The sequence below is a fragment of the Vulpes vulpes genome, chromosome 1, assembly GCF_048418805.1.
Source record: "Vulpes vulpes isolate BD-2025 chromosome 1, VulVul3, whole genome shotgun sequence".
Lineage (NCBI taxonomy): Eukaryota > Metazoa > Chordata > Mammalia > Carnivora > Canidae > Vulpes > Vulpes vulpes.
In genome coordinates, this window is record NC_132780.1 from 143,228,244 (window position 1) to 143,245,046 (window position 16,803).

The following is a 16,803-nucleotide window of genomic DNA, read 5'->3' on the forward strand; positions in this document are numbered from 1 at the left end:
GTATCCATAGAGTATCATTTTCATGGGGCTACTGTAACAAGCTATGATAAACTAGGTGGCTGACAACAGAACTTTTATTCTCCCACAGTTTTGGAGACTAGAAGTCTGACATCAAGATGTTGGCAAGGCTACAGTTCCTCCAGGGGCTCTAAGAATCCTCCTTTGTCTCTTCCAGCTGCTGGTGGCTTCTGGTGTTCATTGGCTTGTGGCATCCAGCTCCACTCGCTGCTTCCAGGGCCACGTGGTGGTCTCCTCTGTGTGTCTGTCTTCTTACAGCCTCATATAGCGACACCAGCCACTGAAATCAAGGCCCACTTCCATCCAGGAGGACCTCATCTAAATATATCTAATTGCATCTGCCAAGATCCTATTTACAGACAAGCTCAGATTCTGAGGTTCCAAGAGAATGCAAATTTGGAGGAGACATATCAACCCAGTATGTGTAGATAGCAGAATGTTTAATTTCATTGTTTTTCAGAATGTTTCATTTTATAGCTCAGCCTCAATCAAAGTTCATGAATAATTATTAAAATGGTTCAGATCAAAGAAACCAACAGCATCCAGTGCTGCCCAGGATGCAGAGGAACTGCAACTACCATACGTTGCTGATGGGGTGATGTAGCCGCTTTCAAAAATGGTTTGGAAGTTTCTTATAAAGTTAAATATTCAGGTGTCACGTAAGCCAGGAATCCTGCTCATGGGTATCTAGACAAGAGAAATAGAGTAGATGACCTCTCAAAACTTATAAGGAAATTTTAGAAGCAGCTTTATTCATACTCATTAAAAACTAGAAACACCTGAAATTTTCCTCACCTGTGACTGGGCAGAGGGACACCTGTTTGGTATCTGGTTTGAGGCTTATTATGAACAACACATTCTCAATACAAAACTGCACATGTATTTGTGGTGCATGGGGTGAACACACGTAGTCACAGCCACGCCTTCCGTTCTTCATGAAGAATATTGCCCGAGAAAGCCTCAAAGAACTTTGAGTGTAACCTCACTGTTTACTTGGAAAAGCACTGGCTTATCATGGGTATTATAATCCTGCCAATTTATTGTGAGTGTGGGAGGGCCTAAAATATATTGTCCTACTCCCAGATCAAAAAGACATCTCTTTCTACTCTAGATATAATTACATTTAAAATGTAAATGTAGACATCCTTTGCAATTTGAGGGTACATGAGGGTCTTTGATAAGTATTACACATTACTAAGAGACAAAGCAGGCAACAATTGCTCCATAGTTTTATGGCTTTTCTTGGAGTGCTGGGTGGGGAAAGTCGAGGGAGCCTTCACCCTGCCCCTTTCCTGCATGGCTCCAATGCCATGATGAGAAATTCATCTCTTTGCCTTATGGCTCTTTTTCCCAGGAACCATGTTAGATCCACCTCTCTTAGCCATTTACTTACACATCTATGTAACTAAGTCTCTCCGAATCACTCAAAGTAGCATGCTTTGCTGGAGAGGAAGTCCAAGAGGAATGGATTAGTAGGTTGGGCGTTCTCTTTTGAGAGATGAGTAAATAGTCCAGCACCTAGAGAAAGGTGAAAAGAGAAAAAGAAAGTAAGGAGTACCAACCCAAAGCTGACATCTCTTATAACTTGCTTTAGGCAAGCTCTGCTCTTTGACCATCATAAAGCAGCAGACCACTGAAAGAAAGTATAAAGTCACACGTGACCAAAAGGACACTTGACTTATGGAGATGCTTAAGGTTTTTCCTTCACTTTTTGGAATAGCCTTTGGTCTAGAAAATTCATAGTAAATGTTGGTTCATCAGAAAACTCAGCATCTCATGAATTTCCTCATATGAAATCCTTGAGAGCTTTGCTATTCTTCGAGTCACTTTCATCGTTTTTCATTTACACCTGTTGTCATCTGTTGTCTGATTTCACAAAAGACTCCATCCCCACCTCACGGAGGTATGAGCCATCTGCTGGCCTACTTCCTTCTTTGCTCTCTACTGGGGACCCTGCTACATAGAAGGATCCTTCCAGTATGAATGGATTTTTGCTGATTTACTCATCTATTCTGGCTTAGAACAAAAGATGTATGCATGTCTGGGTTCACTGGTCAGAGTGAGCTCTGGTGTTCACAGTAATGGGGCACAGTAAACTTGCTGACCCATCTACACAGAGATTTAACCTATTATTTTCTAAATAGCAGCTTTATTGAGCTATAATCCACATAACATAAAATTCACCCACTTAAAGTATAAAATTCAGCGTCAACCGCCATTTAAGGTCTCGTTGACTTGCTTTAACCAAGTGGTGTAACTAAGAATGATCATTCTATGGAACTAACCAAATATTCCTTCACAGGACATGAATAGAATAATGAGACTCCTTTACCTTTGTATAGTGCTTGATAGTTTTTGATGTATGTTTTGAACACCTTTGCCAGCATTGAGTTTGCTTCTCATGGCCATTCTCCATTTCAGTGGGAATGAGTGACTTAACCAAAGCTACATATTTAAACATTTTAATATAGGGAAAAATATAGTAATTTCTATAGGAGACGAATAAACAGAAGTGATACAGAAATACATAGGACTGAGAAATTAGCTGTGACTGGAGAAGACATTGGGACTTCATAGCAGTAGTGGACATGAAGAGGCTAGTATTCAAGCAACGTCCTGAATGGCAGGATTTCAATGGAAGAGTTGGAACAGAGAAGACTGTAAGCAAAATCATGAGGTGAGAAAGTCCAAGGTAGGGATCCCTGGGTGGCGCAGCAGTTTGGCGCCTGCCTTTCGCCCAGGGCGCGATCCTGGAGACCCGGGATCGAATCCCACGTCAGGCTCCCGGTGCATGGAGCCTGCTTCTCCCTCTGCCTATGTCTCTGCCTCTCTCTCTCTCTCTCTGTATGACTACATAAATAAATAATAAAAAAAATTAAAAAAAAAAAGAGAAAGTCCAAGGTATATTCAGGGGTAGTGAACAGAGACCTCCTTGCTAAAAGGCTTTGGAAACTGAACTAGCAGTTTGGAGTTGCCCTTGTGGACAGTAGGGGCAGCCTGAAGTTTTCTGTGGAAGGGCACATTGTGACCAAAGCAGTGAAAATCATTTTTGTATCACTAGTGGTGCTAGGTGGCACAGTGGCCTGGCACACTGACATTTAACTAATGTCAATGTTTAATTGACATTGAAATGAACATTGTTTCTTGAACTTTCATTTGGCAGGAATTGCCAGTTCCCATGCCATGGCTCAGGTTAACCCATTCTTTGGACTCTTCTCCTGAAAAATGTAAAGAACTTTGGCTTTTTGTTGAGCACTTACTGAGAATCGATATGCTTTTCTGTTCTTATTTTTTTCCTTGGTGACATTTATTAGCCTATTCCTAGTGTACTATGTGGCACATGTTGTCATGCCATGTATTTTCAGTGCCACCCCAGTTTTAGGATATGAACCCATCATTAAATCACAGCCTTGTGAGTCAGAAGACACAGGCATGTCTGTGTCTAGAAAGCACAAATGGATATGTGCTTTCTAGTCATTTGTGGAAGCGACTTCATTGGCATATGCCATAAGTTTGCACATTTTTATTAATCTTAAAGTCAATAGAAAAGGAGATAGTGTATAAGGCAAGGAGAAAAGTAGGAGGACCATTTAAAAAGTTGCCAGAAGGGCACTATAGCCTCATTAAAAAAAACAGCAAAGTCCATCTGCCAGCTGTATGTAGGACTGGGAGGAACACAGAAGAGCTGGGGACAGTAGGACAGTTATAAAGCTGGAATAAAGGTCTCCTGCACTGGAGGGCAAGTGAGCATGAAACGACGTAAATAACAATATTACTAAAATTATAATAACAGTATCTATTATTTAGCGGAAACCAGATACCAGGCACTGTGCCAAGCAACAGGACAGTCTTGTGAAAGGCCAATGAATCTTTTTCTATGCCAGATCAGGAAAAGAGATCTTGGGAACGCTGAATAAGTCATTTAAGATCATGCAACTAGGGGACACCTGGGTGTCTCAGCGGTTGAGCGTCTGCCTTTGGCTCAGAGTGTGATCCCTGGGTCTGGAATCGAGTCCCGCATCGGGCTCCCTGTGTGGAGCCTGCTTCTCCCTCTGACTGTGTTTCTGCCTCTCTCTCCCTGTGTCTCTCATGAATAAATAAATAAAATCTTAAAAAAAAAAAAGATCATGCAACTAGTAAGTGGCAGAACCAGGCTATTAATTCAGCTCAGTAAGACCCCAAAAGTGTGGACATGTGAGAGATATTCTGAGGACAGACTTGATCTTCAGACTGACAAGACCTTAGCTCTGTAGGAACCGAGACTATGTGTTTGCTGACAAGGAGTCTGTGGTCTTCACATCAGAGTTAGAGGTTCTGGATTTCCTGCTCAGCCTGGAGGTCTTCAGTGGTATGAATCTGAGGGGAAGTAGAGGGGTGCCAGGGCCCAGGCCTGCATCTATGGAACAAGGATTTAGTATTTTGCTAGCCTGTTGAATAACTCAATTCCCTTATCAGGCGATACAGAAACAAAGAGTTCTCACAATCTCTTCTTCAGCAGCCAGCACAAAGACATTGTAAGAGGGTAAGTGAACAGGACTGGACTGGTCACCCAGAGAGGAGCTGTCTTTAGAATGCAAATGACATTGGGTTAAGGATGGTCACTTTATATTGAAATAGAAGGTAGAGTAGGGCTTTGAAAACCTTGGCATCTAATCAAATGGAATTCAGCTCCCCAAGTTTCATCCAGCCACTGCTAAACATCAGCACCAGAGATAAATGCTAAGCCCTCAAATGAGGAAAACAGCAGCAGTTTGTCCTTACCAGAATTTATATCTTTACTAGTTACAGATCGATATCTCCATCAAAAGGCATCTGAATGGTATCCTGCAACATTTTACTGCAAAGGAAGTATAGCAGAGGTCACAGGATCCACTGGTTTCACCATATATCCCTTCAGCCAGAAGTGGCTGGACAATTGAACGGCACAGTGGCCTCTCAGAGAACACACTGTGAGGGTTAGAGTTTAGTCCTCTGTTTTGGTATTTATTTTTTTTTCCAATGTGGATATCCACTTGTTCCAGTACCATTTGTTGAAAAGTATTCCCTTTGACTTTGAAGTTCTTGGATTCCTTTGTCAAAAACATTACCATATACATATGTATTTCTGGACACTCCATTCTGGCCCATCGATCTGTCTGTCAATCCTTACACCAATACTAGATATTGATAGTATGAGTCCCCCAACATTGTTCTTCTTTTTCTTTCTTGATTTTATTTATTTATTTATTTATTTGAGAGAGAGAGCACACATAGAAGGAGGCACAGAGTGAGAAGCAGACTCCCCATTGAGCAGGGAACCCCATGCAGGGGGCTGGATCCCAGGACCCTGAGATCATGACCTGAGTCAAAGGCAGATGTTTAACCAACTGAGCCACCCAGGCACTCCTTTTCTTCTTTTTCAAAATTGTTTGGGCTATTTTAGTTCCTTTCTTTGCATATAAAGTTTAAGAACAGCTTGTCTAGGGGATCCCTGGGTGGTGCAGCGGTTTAGCGCCTGCCTTTGGCCCAGGGCGTGATCCTGGAGACCCGGGATCGAATCCCACGTCGGGCTCCCGGGGCATGGAGCCTGCTTCTCCCTCTGCCTATGTCTCTGCCTCTCTCTCTCTCTCTCTCTCTCTGTGACTATCATAAATAAATAAAAATTAAAAAAAAAAGAACAGCTTGTCTATTTTTATAGAAATGCTGGCCTAGATTGTGATTAAGATTACATCAAATCTATAGGTAATGTTGAAAGAAAATTTAACTTAACAAAATTAAGTATTCTAACCTATGAAGGCAGTAAATACCCCCCAAGTTTCAAAATGAGCAAACTGAAATTTAGAGAGCCTAAGTAACTTGCCAGGGTTATAAACATAAAGCAGCAAAAATTCTTTCATCTATTTACACCTAACTGACTCACCAGAATGGCCTACATTCTTACTTCCTTCTGCAAATCATATTGACTGCTACCCCATGGCTATCCCATGGGATTGTAAACCTTGTTGGCTGCTATTTTTGTCTAACATTTCTGCTTCTGCTAGGTGATTCGTAGGCTTATCAAGAGTCAGCTGTGTTTTTTGCAGTATCAATTTTTGCCCATAGTCCTTGTTGTCATAATTAAATAATTTAAGGACAAATATAAATTCTGCCCGAGTAAGTCTATTTTTTAAAAATTTGTCCTGTAAGGGCACCTGGGTGCCTCAGTCAGTTAAGTGGCCTGACTCTTGGATTCAGCTCATGATCTCAGGGTTGTGGGATCGAGCCCTGCATTGGACTCTTTGCTCAGCAGGGTGTCTACTTGAGATTCTCTCACTCCCTGCCCCCTGCTCACTCTCACATGTGTGGTGTGCTCTCTCTTTAAAATAAATAAATAAATAAAATATTTTTGAAAATGAATTTATCCTGTCAGAGATGGGGACAAAGATTTTGGCATGATGATATTCACCCAAATCTTAGTACTGATACTACCCAGTGAGAAAGCACCCAAGTATCTCATAAAAAGAAATAATTGAGAATATTTTCATATTTTCATATGATGGCTACTATTCAGTCATTAAAAACATATTTTTGAAGAATAATTAGGGGAAATTCTTATGACAAAAGAGAATAGCAGTTTAGAAAACTATCTGTATAGAAGGATCCTGATATTCATAGTATTTCTATTCCTGGTTTTCCAATGACCCTTTGCTGAACTTTAGGTGGTCTTTGTTGTTATTTAGAGGCATATTTCCACTATCATCTTGGTTCTCTGGGTCAGGCACTCATGTGGCAAAACTGACACAGCAACACTGACTTCTTACTCCCCCAACCCCAGTGACTTTATTTCCAGGCAACTCCATTTCACCACTGTCCTCCCCACCAACTGTGCACTCTGGATACATCTCTTTGTGTCCTGCACCAGCCAGGGTGGTGTTCAAATCTATGAGGTCCTGGAAAAGCCAATGAGGATAAACAGGACAAACTGCCAAAAGCTGAAGCAAAGAATATCCTTTTGGGAATTGCCTTGATTTGCATACATAGTCCCTTTTCTAGTAGAGGGACTAGCAAAATAAAATATTCTCTCTCTCTCAGAACAGTTCAATACTGGAGACTCAAGTCATCTTCAAAGTCCTGCCAGAACTCTAGTTCCATACTCTGTCCTTTATTTGCTCTTCTCTCTCCCTCATACGATGTGCTTTATGTTGCGTGTACTCTGTGAAGAACAATTTTGCCTTCTGCCATAACAAAGGGCATTTTATAACATTTAATTTCCTAGCATTATTGTGTAGAACATCCAGTGATGTGTTTTGCACCCCAGAGCTGGCCATATAAATTTTTATAAATGATGTTAGATGAATCCCCTGGCACTCTACATTAATGGTTGTATCACTCTACTGGGAGCACTGTTCATAGTCACATGATGAATTATCTTCCTCTTTATAAAACTGGGCAGAAAACAAAATAAACAGGGCCAACCGTACTTCAGGATTGTCATATCTTCTATTTGTTTGTCCATAATTTCCCTGAGAAATTTTGAGATTTGGTACATTAGACTCATTATCTAATGCCTGTGACATTGGAGTTAGAGAGAAGAGGGCTACATGCCTGGAGGAAGGTAGAAACGAAATCAGGAGGTCAGTGGTGCTCACACATTGGTACTTTTATTTTTTTAAGATTTATTTATTTATTTATTTATTTATTTATTTATTTATTTATTCATGGGAGACACAGAGAGAAAGAGAGTCAGAAACACAGGCAGAGGGAGAAGCAGGCTCCATGCAGGGAGCCCGATGTGAGACTCCATCCCGGATCTCCAGGATCAGGCCCTGGGCTGAAGGCCATGCTCAACCGCTGAGCCACCCGGGCTGCTCCACACATTCCTACTTAAAAAAAGAGCTAGCCCATGCTATCACTGGCTCAGTAAAATACAGGAAACCCTATGGGTAATACCAGACCAGGAGTAAGTAGAGACTGGCCAAGTTACATTTCTCTATTTACTGTTCTGATGCAGTAAAACAAAAAACAAAACAGGAATGTAACCTTCTCCTTGACATGAGGAAGTAAATTCATTGACCTCAACTTTTTGGAGGATGTTCTGAGCAAGAGAGAAAGTATTTTTTGCTAATATCTTGATGCCTCTTCTTGGATCGGCTGTTTGAAGAACCTAAATAAGCATCTTGTGCTGTGTCTCATCAACACATTGATTGACACTGTGGAGACACCAAGACATCAAGGCATTGTGGAGCTGGGTCCTTCCCTTATCCTATTTTGAATTTCCTCATGGAATTTCCAGGTTTGGTTGACCCTTCAGATGGTGTTGATGCTTTAGAGTTTCTCTGGCCTGAGGGCCAAAACAAATGAGGAATGAGACAGTGAAATGATCCAGAAGAAGGATGTCTTCAGGAAGAGGGGTGACTGTGTCCTTAAATGGGTTCAAGTTTCAAAGCCCTCACTGGGTTCTCGGTTACATTTGAAAAGTCTTAAGAGGAGTGCAGATGAAATTTCTACAAGCATACAGCTTGAGGACAGGCTTTCACAATCACAAGGCCGGTGGAAGAAAAGAGTGCAGAAGAGTTTGAAGAAAAGAAGCATCGTCCTGCTTACAGCATGCTCCATGCTCCGGACTAAGTTCACTTTTCAGGGTGCTTGGATGGCTTATCAGTTAAAGTGTTTGACTCTTGGTTTCAGCTCAGGTCATGATCTCAGTGTCGTGAGATCGAGCGCCACATCAGGGAGTCTGCTTGAGATTCTCCTTCTTCCTCTGTCCCTTCTCTTCCTCTCTTTCTCTAAAATCAATACATAAATCTTAAAAAAAAAAATTCCTGGTTGTGATCCAGCTACCCTCTTGCTCATTCAAGAGACTGAATTTTACAGTATTTCTTTAAATCATGAAGAAATTCAAGAATCTGACTTCTCATCTATTCTTGAACAATCTGAGCACAGGTTGTTATTCTAAAATTCCCTTAAACAGAGAGAAGCTATAAATACTTTATCATAACATCTCTTAAGAAAAATAGCAGAGGATCATATTGAGGGTGTTAGAGATATAAATCTTGAATAGAAAGGAAAGATTGGAAAAAAACCCCATAAAAATAGAAAAAGCCAAAGTCACAGAAGAGATTGCTAGTGATGGTCCTCCCTGGCTCTGCCTCTTTCCTGCCCCTCCCACCCTTTCTCCAGGAGCATCCCAGGATGGGCCATGCTTCTATGTTGCACAACTTGTATATGAATTTTAGATCATACTGGATTGAGCCAAGTAAGCCAGTCTGAAACTGAGATACAGAGTCCAAAAGAAATAATAACTAGAAATTCATGAAACTCAGAGTGATCTTCCTGGAAGCTATATAGGACTTAGAAAGAGTGGGTGTCAGCAGGTGATTACTCCTGATTTAGGGGAAAATATGCTTTAGGACTCACATACATATTAAAATATACTGCTTACTGTATTCTAGCTAGGTATCAATGTGAACTCAGTAAGTTTTCTTAAGTGCTCCATTACAAATGAGGTAAATTAGACACAGAAAGGTTCAGTGACTTGCCGAAAGTTATCCAGCTAGTAAGTGGCAGCACCAGAATTCATACTGTGGAGGCGCACTTGGAACCTCAAAGTTGGTACAGATTTTAAGCTGAAGACATTTGAAATTCAACAGACATAGAAAGAAGCCTTCTCAGAGTTTCCCTTATCCAACCCAAGGTGGAAACTTCTGTGTGAGGACTGCCTTAAGTTCCACCTTAGGCACAACTTCTACTCCCAAGAGAGCGACCAAGAGTAAACCTGCCATAAATCCCCTCTGGTGGAGAAGTACAGTCCTGAAGAAGATAGAAAGACCACTGACTCTCCTGAACTTCGTCTCCTATTCTTCTAAAATCCATTCGTCTTTCCTAAAGGAACCTATCTGCTCTTCCCATGGAAGCCTCTCTCCCTTCTCCCTCTCCTCTACTAAGTTAGCTATATAAGCCTTGAACTTGAATTATTTAATGAGCCAGGGATGCCGTCTGTAGGCCCCCGGGTGCAAACCAATATACCATTTTGTCCTGTTAGAATTACCTGTTACCAGCTTCATTGGCAGGCCCGTCATTAAACCTGAGAACAGAGGAAAAAGCATTTCCTCCCCTACAAAACCCGGGCATTCTGGCTACAGAACCTATGCTTTAAACCAGGATTTCTCAACCTCACACTACAGACATTTTGGGACTGGACAATTGTGTTACTGCGGAGCTGCCCTGTGCATTGTAGCATGTTAGCAACTCCCTGCTCACTAGATGCCATTAGCATCCACCCCTCCTCAGGAGAGCCAGAAATGTCTCCAGAATGGCTAAATGTCCCCTGGGGGGCAGAGGAGTGGGCAACATCTGGCCCTCTGCTTGAGAACCGCTGCTCATCAGGTTGCCACTTTTTGCTCTACTGTCCCATATCTGGGGAGGGCTTTCCTGCTTCTCATCTGTCAAGGCTTAGTGCTCAGGCCGGTGCTCGGTGATTCACTGATGCTAACGCTAGTGATTACAGACACCTCCCGAGATCTTACTATGTTCTAGGAGACACCAGTTCTTACGCCTATTTGCTTATTAATCCTCACAAGAAACCTATGTGGAAGGACTTATTTGTGGGATGTGTGAAGTCTGGGGACACAAAGAGATTCCATTTTGGAACTCCAGTTTCCTTTCCAACTAATGAACTCCTGAGCTGCGCCCAAGGTGCCAACTGTTTTACAAGCAGGTGCTCGGGAAGTTGCAACAGAGCAGCTGGCATTCAGATCAGATGAGACAGTAAAGTTAATCAATACCTACCAGGGACTGTTTCGGTTGACAGCACCAATAAAATAGCCAGTAAGACCGTAATCAGAAGTGGCTCATCTGCTCAGCACCAGATTAGCAGGTTTTTTCTTCTCTTCATTATCTACGTCATGTAGCTACCCCTTCTTGCTTTCTCATAAAAGCTCCTCTACTTTACCTGCCTGAGCAGGACACTTCTCTGGTGACTCCAGAATTTGTGCTCCTCCAATTGCAATTCTGACACCCCAAATAAGGGCTTTTGTTCTCTTTTAGTGTTGCCTCCTTTTCTCAGTTGACATATTGTTACTTGCTTCTATAAACGAGGAAATGGACTTAGCAAGGTTGGGATCTTGCCTAAAGGGCAAGAACCAGGAGCGCAGATGCTGGGCCCACACAAATCCGTTGCTTTCCATCACATGTGCTCTGAACTAGCCTGTCTTACACTGTCAGGCCGTTTCCGTCTTGGGCTCCTCCTCTTGTCAGTGGGGTTTTTGACAGCAGACACCAGTGTGTGCCCAACACCGACCATGTAGCACTCCGCTCAATATTTCTGAAGTCTAAACCATGAAGCAGAATGTCCAAGACCTACTCTGGTATTGAAATACTCTGCATTAGAGAGCGCCTGGGGGGCTCAGTGGCACATTAGAGAGCGCCAGGGGGCTCAGTGGTTGAGCATCTGCCTTTGGGTCATGACATGATCCTGGGGTACTGAGGTCGAGTCCCGCATCGGGCTCTCCGCAGGGAGGCTGCTTCTCTCTCTGCCTATGTCTCTGCCTCTCTCTCTGTGTCTCTCATGAACAAATAAATAAAATCTTAAAAAAAAAAAAAAAGAAATACTCTGCATTAGAAAAACTTTGAGAATAATGTGGGATGTGTGTCTGGTGTTTCTCTGTTTTAAATCATATCTTTAGGGCATCCCAGGTAGCTCAGTGGTTTAGCGCCGCCTTCAGCCCAGAGCGTGATCCTGGAGACCGGGGATGGAGTCCCACGTGGAGCTCCCTGCGTGGAGCCTGCTTCTCCCTCTGCCTGTGTCTCTGCCCCTCTCTCTGTGTCTCTCATGAATAAATAAATAATTAAAAAATAAATAAAGCATATCTTTAAAATTAATTCACAGGACCCGTGAAAGAATTAAAATGAACTACACATTCTCCCTCAAAATAAAAAATAAAAAATAAAAAAAAGAAAGAAAGAAAACACAAAAACCATACATTCCTTCAGGATTAAATCGCTTCATTCCAAAATTGTCTGACAAATTATTTCATCCAAAATAGAGTTTTTTTCCCCCAAATAGAGTTTTACAGGTAAATATGTTTAATAAAATGCAAGGTGGAGTTAATGTAAATTCCTCTTTCCCAAAATGAAATATTTTCTAGAATCTCAGAAACTCTATCCCAAAAGGGATGCTGAGCTGACATCTAGGATCTAGGTCTCAAGGGCAGGCCACTCAAAGCTTCACCACACATTTTACCTTATTACTCCTGTCCCATAGAGTCCATCTGCCCCCTCTTCACTCAAGAAGCCCTAGGAGAGAACATTGACCTTGGTGTTATACCTGGCTTGAGTCTCAGCTCGGCCACTTACTAGACTGAGTAACATTAGGAAAATCTCTACTTCTCTGGTTGGTTTCTTTATCTGTAGAATGGAGACATTTCCCTGATCTTTTTCTTGCTTTTTTCCTAGTGCCATCATAAGGTTAAATAATAAAGGGATATATTCGTTACGTTTTATTTATTTATTTATTATATTTTTATTATTTTTTTAAAGATTTTATTTATTTATTCATGAGAGACATAGAGAGACAGAGACACAGGCAGAGGAAGAAGCAGGCTCCACGCAGGGAGCCCAACGTGGGACTCGATCTGGGACTCCAGGATCACGCCCTGGGCCAAAGACAGATGCTCAACCACTGAGCCACCCAGGCGTCCCGTCGTTACGTTTTTTCAAAAAAAATATTATTTCCTCTACCTTAGCAGAGAGCTGAACTTCGTCAGGGTTGTGGGAAGTGGCTACTGGAGAGAATGTTTTCCTGGCAGCTGTGTGAGGGCCCTTGTGTGCTCCCTCTTCCTTTCTGGGTGGTTCTATTTTTGTGTTTGTCACTTGCCTTCCCAGACACTATCAGCATTGCGAAGGAAGTCACAGAACTGCTCTTGGGGCATTAATCTGGGGAGAGTTACATAGTGTTCTCTCCTGTCCCCAGCACCCACCAGTCCCCAGCCTAAGGGAAATGTGGTTGGTGGCCTTGAGGGAATGAAGGAGCCATAAAGTATGTGACCAGCGGGGGTGTGTGTGGGGCAGCAGGGAGGGACAGTTCACTGATGCTCCCTGTGAGGGTTTGGATCCTGTGGTATTTTCTGAGCCAAATGTATGCAAATATCCCTTCAGGGTTTTTCATGCTTATGTTCTCTGGGTAACTTCTTTCTCCATAAGTAAACTTGATTTCTGAGTCAAAATGCTCTTGCTTGAGCAAGGTCGGATTTGCCAAATGGAGGAACAGTTAACATATTTCATTTCTCTTATCCAGTCCTGACTTTCTGGCTTAAGTCATTCAGTGTGAGCTAACAGTCTTTTCGATCTTTATAAAAATGAGATTTTACAACTTCTGTTAATGTCTGACTCTAAATGTGGCATTCTATATCAGTGGGAGGGGTTCGAGTTGGTTTGGAAACGGGTCATTAGCATCTTCTGTCTCTGAAGAAATGGGGAAAAAAGCTTCCCTATATAGTTTCATTATAGAATAAAGAAAGTTTTCTGATTTTTACATATACAGCTATTTTTCACACCAGAAGTCAGAGGATGTGCTTACAATATTGCTTCACTCTAATTAGTAGGGCTTTTAGAATTTTAAGCAATTTCTACCCTGTGGTTTCTCAATATAGAGAAAGGTCTTTCTTTTCTGGAAGATAATAATAAAAGCTGTGTACATTCACATACATGCACATACCCAGGAAAAATCACGCAGTGGCTAGCCAGGCCTTAGAATGGAGCCACTTCTTCCCAAGCAAAGAATATTTCTTCTCAACAGAGCCTTTGTTGTTACTGTCCTCAACTGGGGATTGAGAGAGCCATTTCTTCTCCAGTTACCAGGAGACTTCGGACAAATTTTCTTTTTATGTGCACACCCTGGATTCTAGGATCACCATCCACAGAAGAAAGGAGAGAGAAGAAGAGAACATTGTGAGAAATTGTGTCTCAAGGATTAACTGGCTATGCCAGAGAGAGGTTGGATGGATCTTGTTTCTCTCATCCCTATCTAAAAGCCCTAATAGTGTCCAAATGAAGTCTAAGAAACAACCTGGGTTTGTTATTGTTTTCTGTTCCATGGGTTGTGACCCATGAGCGAGCCCTGAAGCAATTCAGCCTGACTCACTTTGGCTCCATGAATTCTTTGGGGGGAGATTCCAAAGTCAAAGCTGAGATTCTCAACACCCAGCTGGGACTGAGGTGCTGGCCACCATTTCATTAGGCACCTCAATTTCTACAGATGTATCTCCAAGACTGCTTTTCAACCCGAGTTTTGTGGTTCTTTGGTTATCAAATTCATTTCGTGGTTGGCAGCTACATTTTAGAAATAATAAAATCAAATACAATGAATCAGAATAGAAAATATTAGAATGTTATCACATGTAACATGGACAGGTATTATTTTGTAAAAACTCTATTTCAGTTTATACACACCCAAACACACATATATGTATTCATGCATTGAGTCTTAATGTCAAATGTATTTTATTTTTACAAATTTATTTGGTTTTCTTACTTCTAATATAGTTAACATAGTGTTAAACTAGTTTTAGGTATACAATATAGTGATTCAGCAATTCTACACCTTACTCAGTGCTCATCACGGTAAATGTACTCTTAATTTCCTTCACTTATTTCACTCATTCCCCACTCACTTTCCCTTCTGGTAACCATTAATTTGTTCTCACTATATAAGAGTCTATTTTTTGTTTGTCTCGTTTTTCTTTAATTCCACAAATGAATGAATTTTATCTATCTATCTATCTATCATCTATCTATCTATCTATCTCATCTTTATCCATTCATCAGTCGATGTATACTTGGGTTGCTTCCATATTTTGGCTATTATAAAAAATGCTGCAATAATAATAGGGGTGCATACATCTCTTTGAGTTAGTGTTTTCATATCCTTTGGGTAAATATCCAGTAATGCAATTATTGAATCATATGGTAATTCTATTTTTAATTTTTTGAGGAAACTCCATACTGTTTTCCACAGTGGCTACACCAGCTTACTTTCCCACCGACAGTGCATGAGGGCTACTTTTTCTCTATATCCTCACCAGTCCTTATTGTTACTTGTGTTTTTGATTTTAGCCATTATAACAGGTGTGAGGTGATATCTCATTGTGGTTTTGATTTGCATTTCTCTGATAATGAATGATATTGAGTATCTTTTCATGTGCCTGTTGACCATCTGTATGTCTTCTGTGGAGAAATATCTGTTCATGACTTCGGCCCATTTTTTCATTGAATTATTTGTCTTTTGGGTGTTGAGTTGTATCAGTTCTTTTTTTTTTAAGATTTCATTTTTATTTATTCATGAGAGACAGAGAGAGAGAGAGAGAGAGAGAGGCAGAGGGAGAAGCAGGCTCCATGCAGGGAGCCCGACATGGGACTCAATCCACGGTCTCCAGGATCATGCCCTGGGCCGAAGACAGGCGCCAAACCACTGAGCCACCTGGGCTGCCCTCTATCAGTTCTTTATATATTTTGGATACTAACCCCTTATTGGATATGCTATTTGCAAATATCTTCTCCCATTCAACAGGTTGTCTTTTAGTTTTGTGATTGTTTCCTTTTCTGTGCAGAAGCTTTTTATTTTGATGGTCCCAATAGTTCATTTTTGCTTTTGTTTCTCTTGCCTCAGGAGGCATATGTAGAAAAATACTGCTGTAGCCAGGGTCATTGAAAATATATTTTCAATGATGGGTCCCAATATAAAGTGATTTAAAAACCAAGGTGGGGCAGGGAAGGAAATGCAAGAGCCACACTTAATAGGCTCACAACTCTACGGTGATGGTGCTCCCCAAGCCCACTTTCAGACAGTCTTCTCTTTTGTAGATTGGAGGTGGGTGATGGGATAGAGGTTACAGGCCTAGTTGTGCTATTTGTAACCAGGGCCCATGAGTAGTGGGCCTAGTGCCTTTAGAAAGGAGGGGTACTTGTCTCCTGTCATGCTCAGAGTCAGAGCCTCAACTGCACATCAGAACTAGAAAATAGGTATTATGCCAGGCATTAGGAATACAAAAGCAAACAGGACTCCCAGCGTAGCTACCTGGAGGAGCAGTTCTCTAGCCTCCCGATAATTCCCTGTAGTGGGAAGAGCCTCTCTTTGAGATAGATGGGAGCAGGAAACCGCAGGGTGGCTTCTGGGAAGCTGAAAAGGAAAATACCAGATGAGAACAAGAAATCCTTTGTGATTCCCTCACCTATAATTGTACCCCCCATATGGACCAGACCAGAGTTTGGAACTTAATGAATCCTATTTAAGGAAACAAATGTAATGCACAGACTGGTAGAGGTGTTGACTGCCAAATTCCCAAAAGACCACTAGAAAACCTATCGATCAAACAAAGCTAAGTTTATTAGACCTCACTGCAGTGAAGTAGAACTCCACTTTAACAGAGTCTTAATGTGCCCCAGAGGGGTGGTCAGAGAAGTTACTTGTTGGGTTTTGTTCCTTGCGGTCAAGTGGGGGTTGAGGGGGTTTTTTCAAGGCAGAAAACTGATTGAGAATTGGATAAAATTTATGACATCATATATTTTGGATTGGTGGATGTAACAAAGCATGGGTCTGGAAGTGAGTCTAGGTAAGTGCCCTGCTGTCTGCCCAGGTGAGTATCCCATTGTTTTGATAGGAGAACTGCTTCTCCATTTAAGGAAATGCTTTCTGGTCACATGTACTTGCAAGGATTTCCTGACACAAACAATCAAGTTATTTATTGGTTAACAATTTTCTTGAAAAAGGTTTTCTGGAGTAAAACAGTTATGTCATGTTGACCCATGAATAAGATGTTTACTTATCTTGGC

At 41.5% G+C, this 16,803-nt stretch overlaps 1 long non-coding RNA gene across 1 annotated transcript; it reads right to left on the minus strand.

Annotated features, from left to right (window-relative positions):
• Positions 1 to 501: 501 nt before the first annotated feature.
• Positions 502 to 16,150, minus strand: LOC112914218 (uncharacterized). Its single transcript, XR_003233806.2, has 3 exons — positions 16,049 to 16,150; positions 1,412 to 1,536; positions 502 to 705 (listed from the first exon to the last, which is right to left on the minus strand). It is a non-coding gene; the product is annotated as an uncharacterized lncRNA (long non-coding RNA).
• Between the last annotated feature and the right edge of the window lie 653 nt (positions 16,151 to 16,803).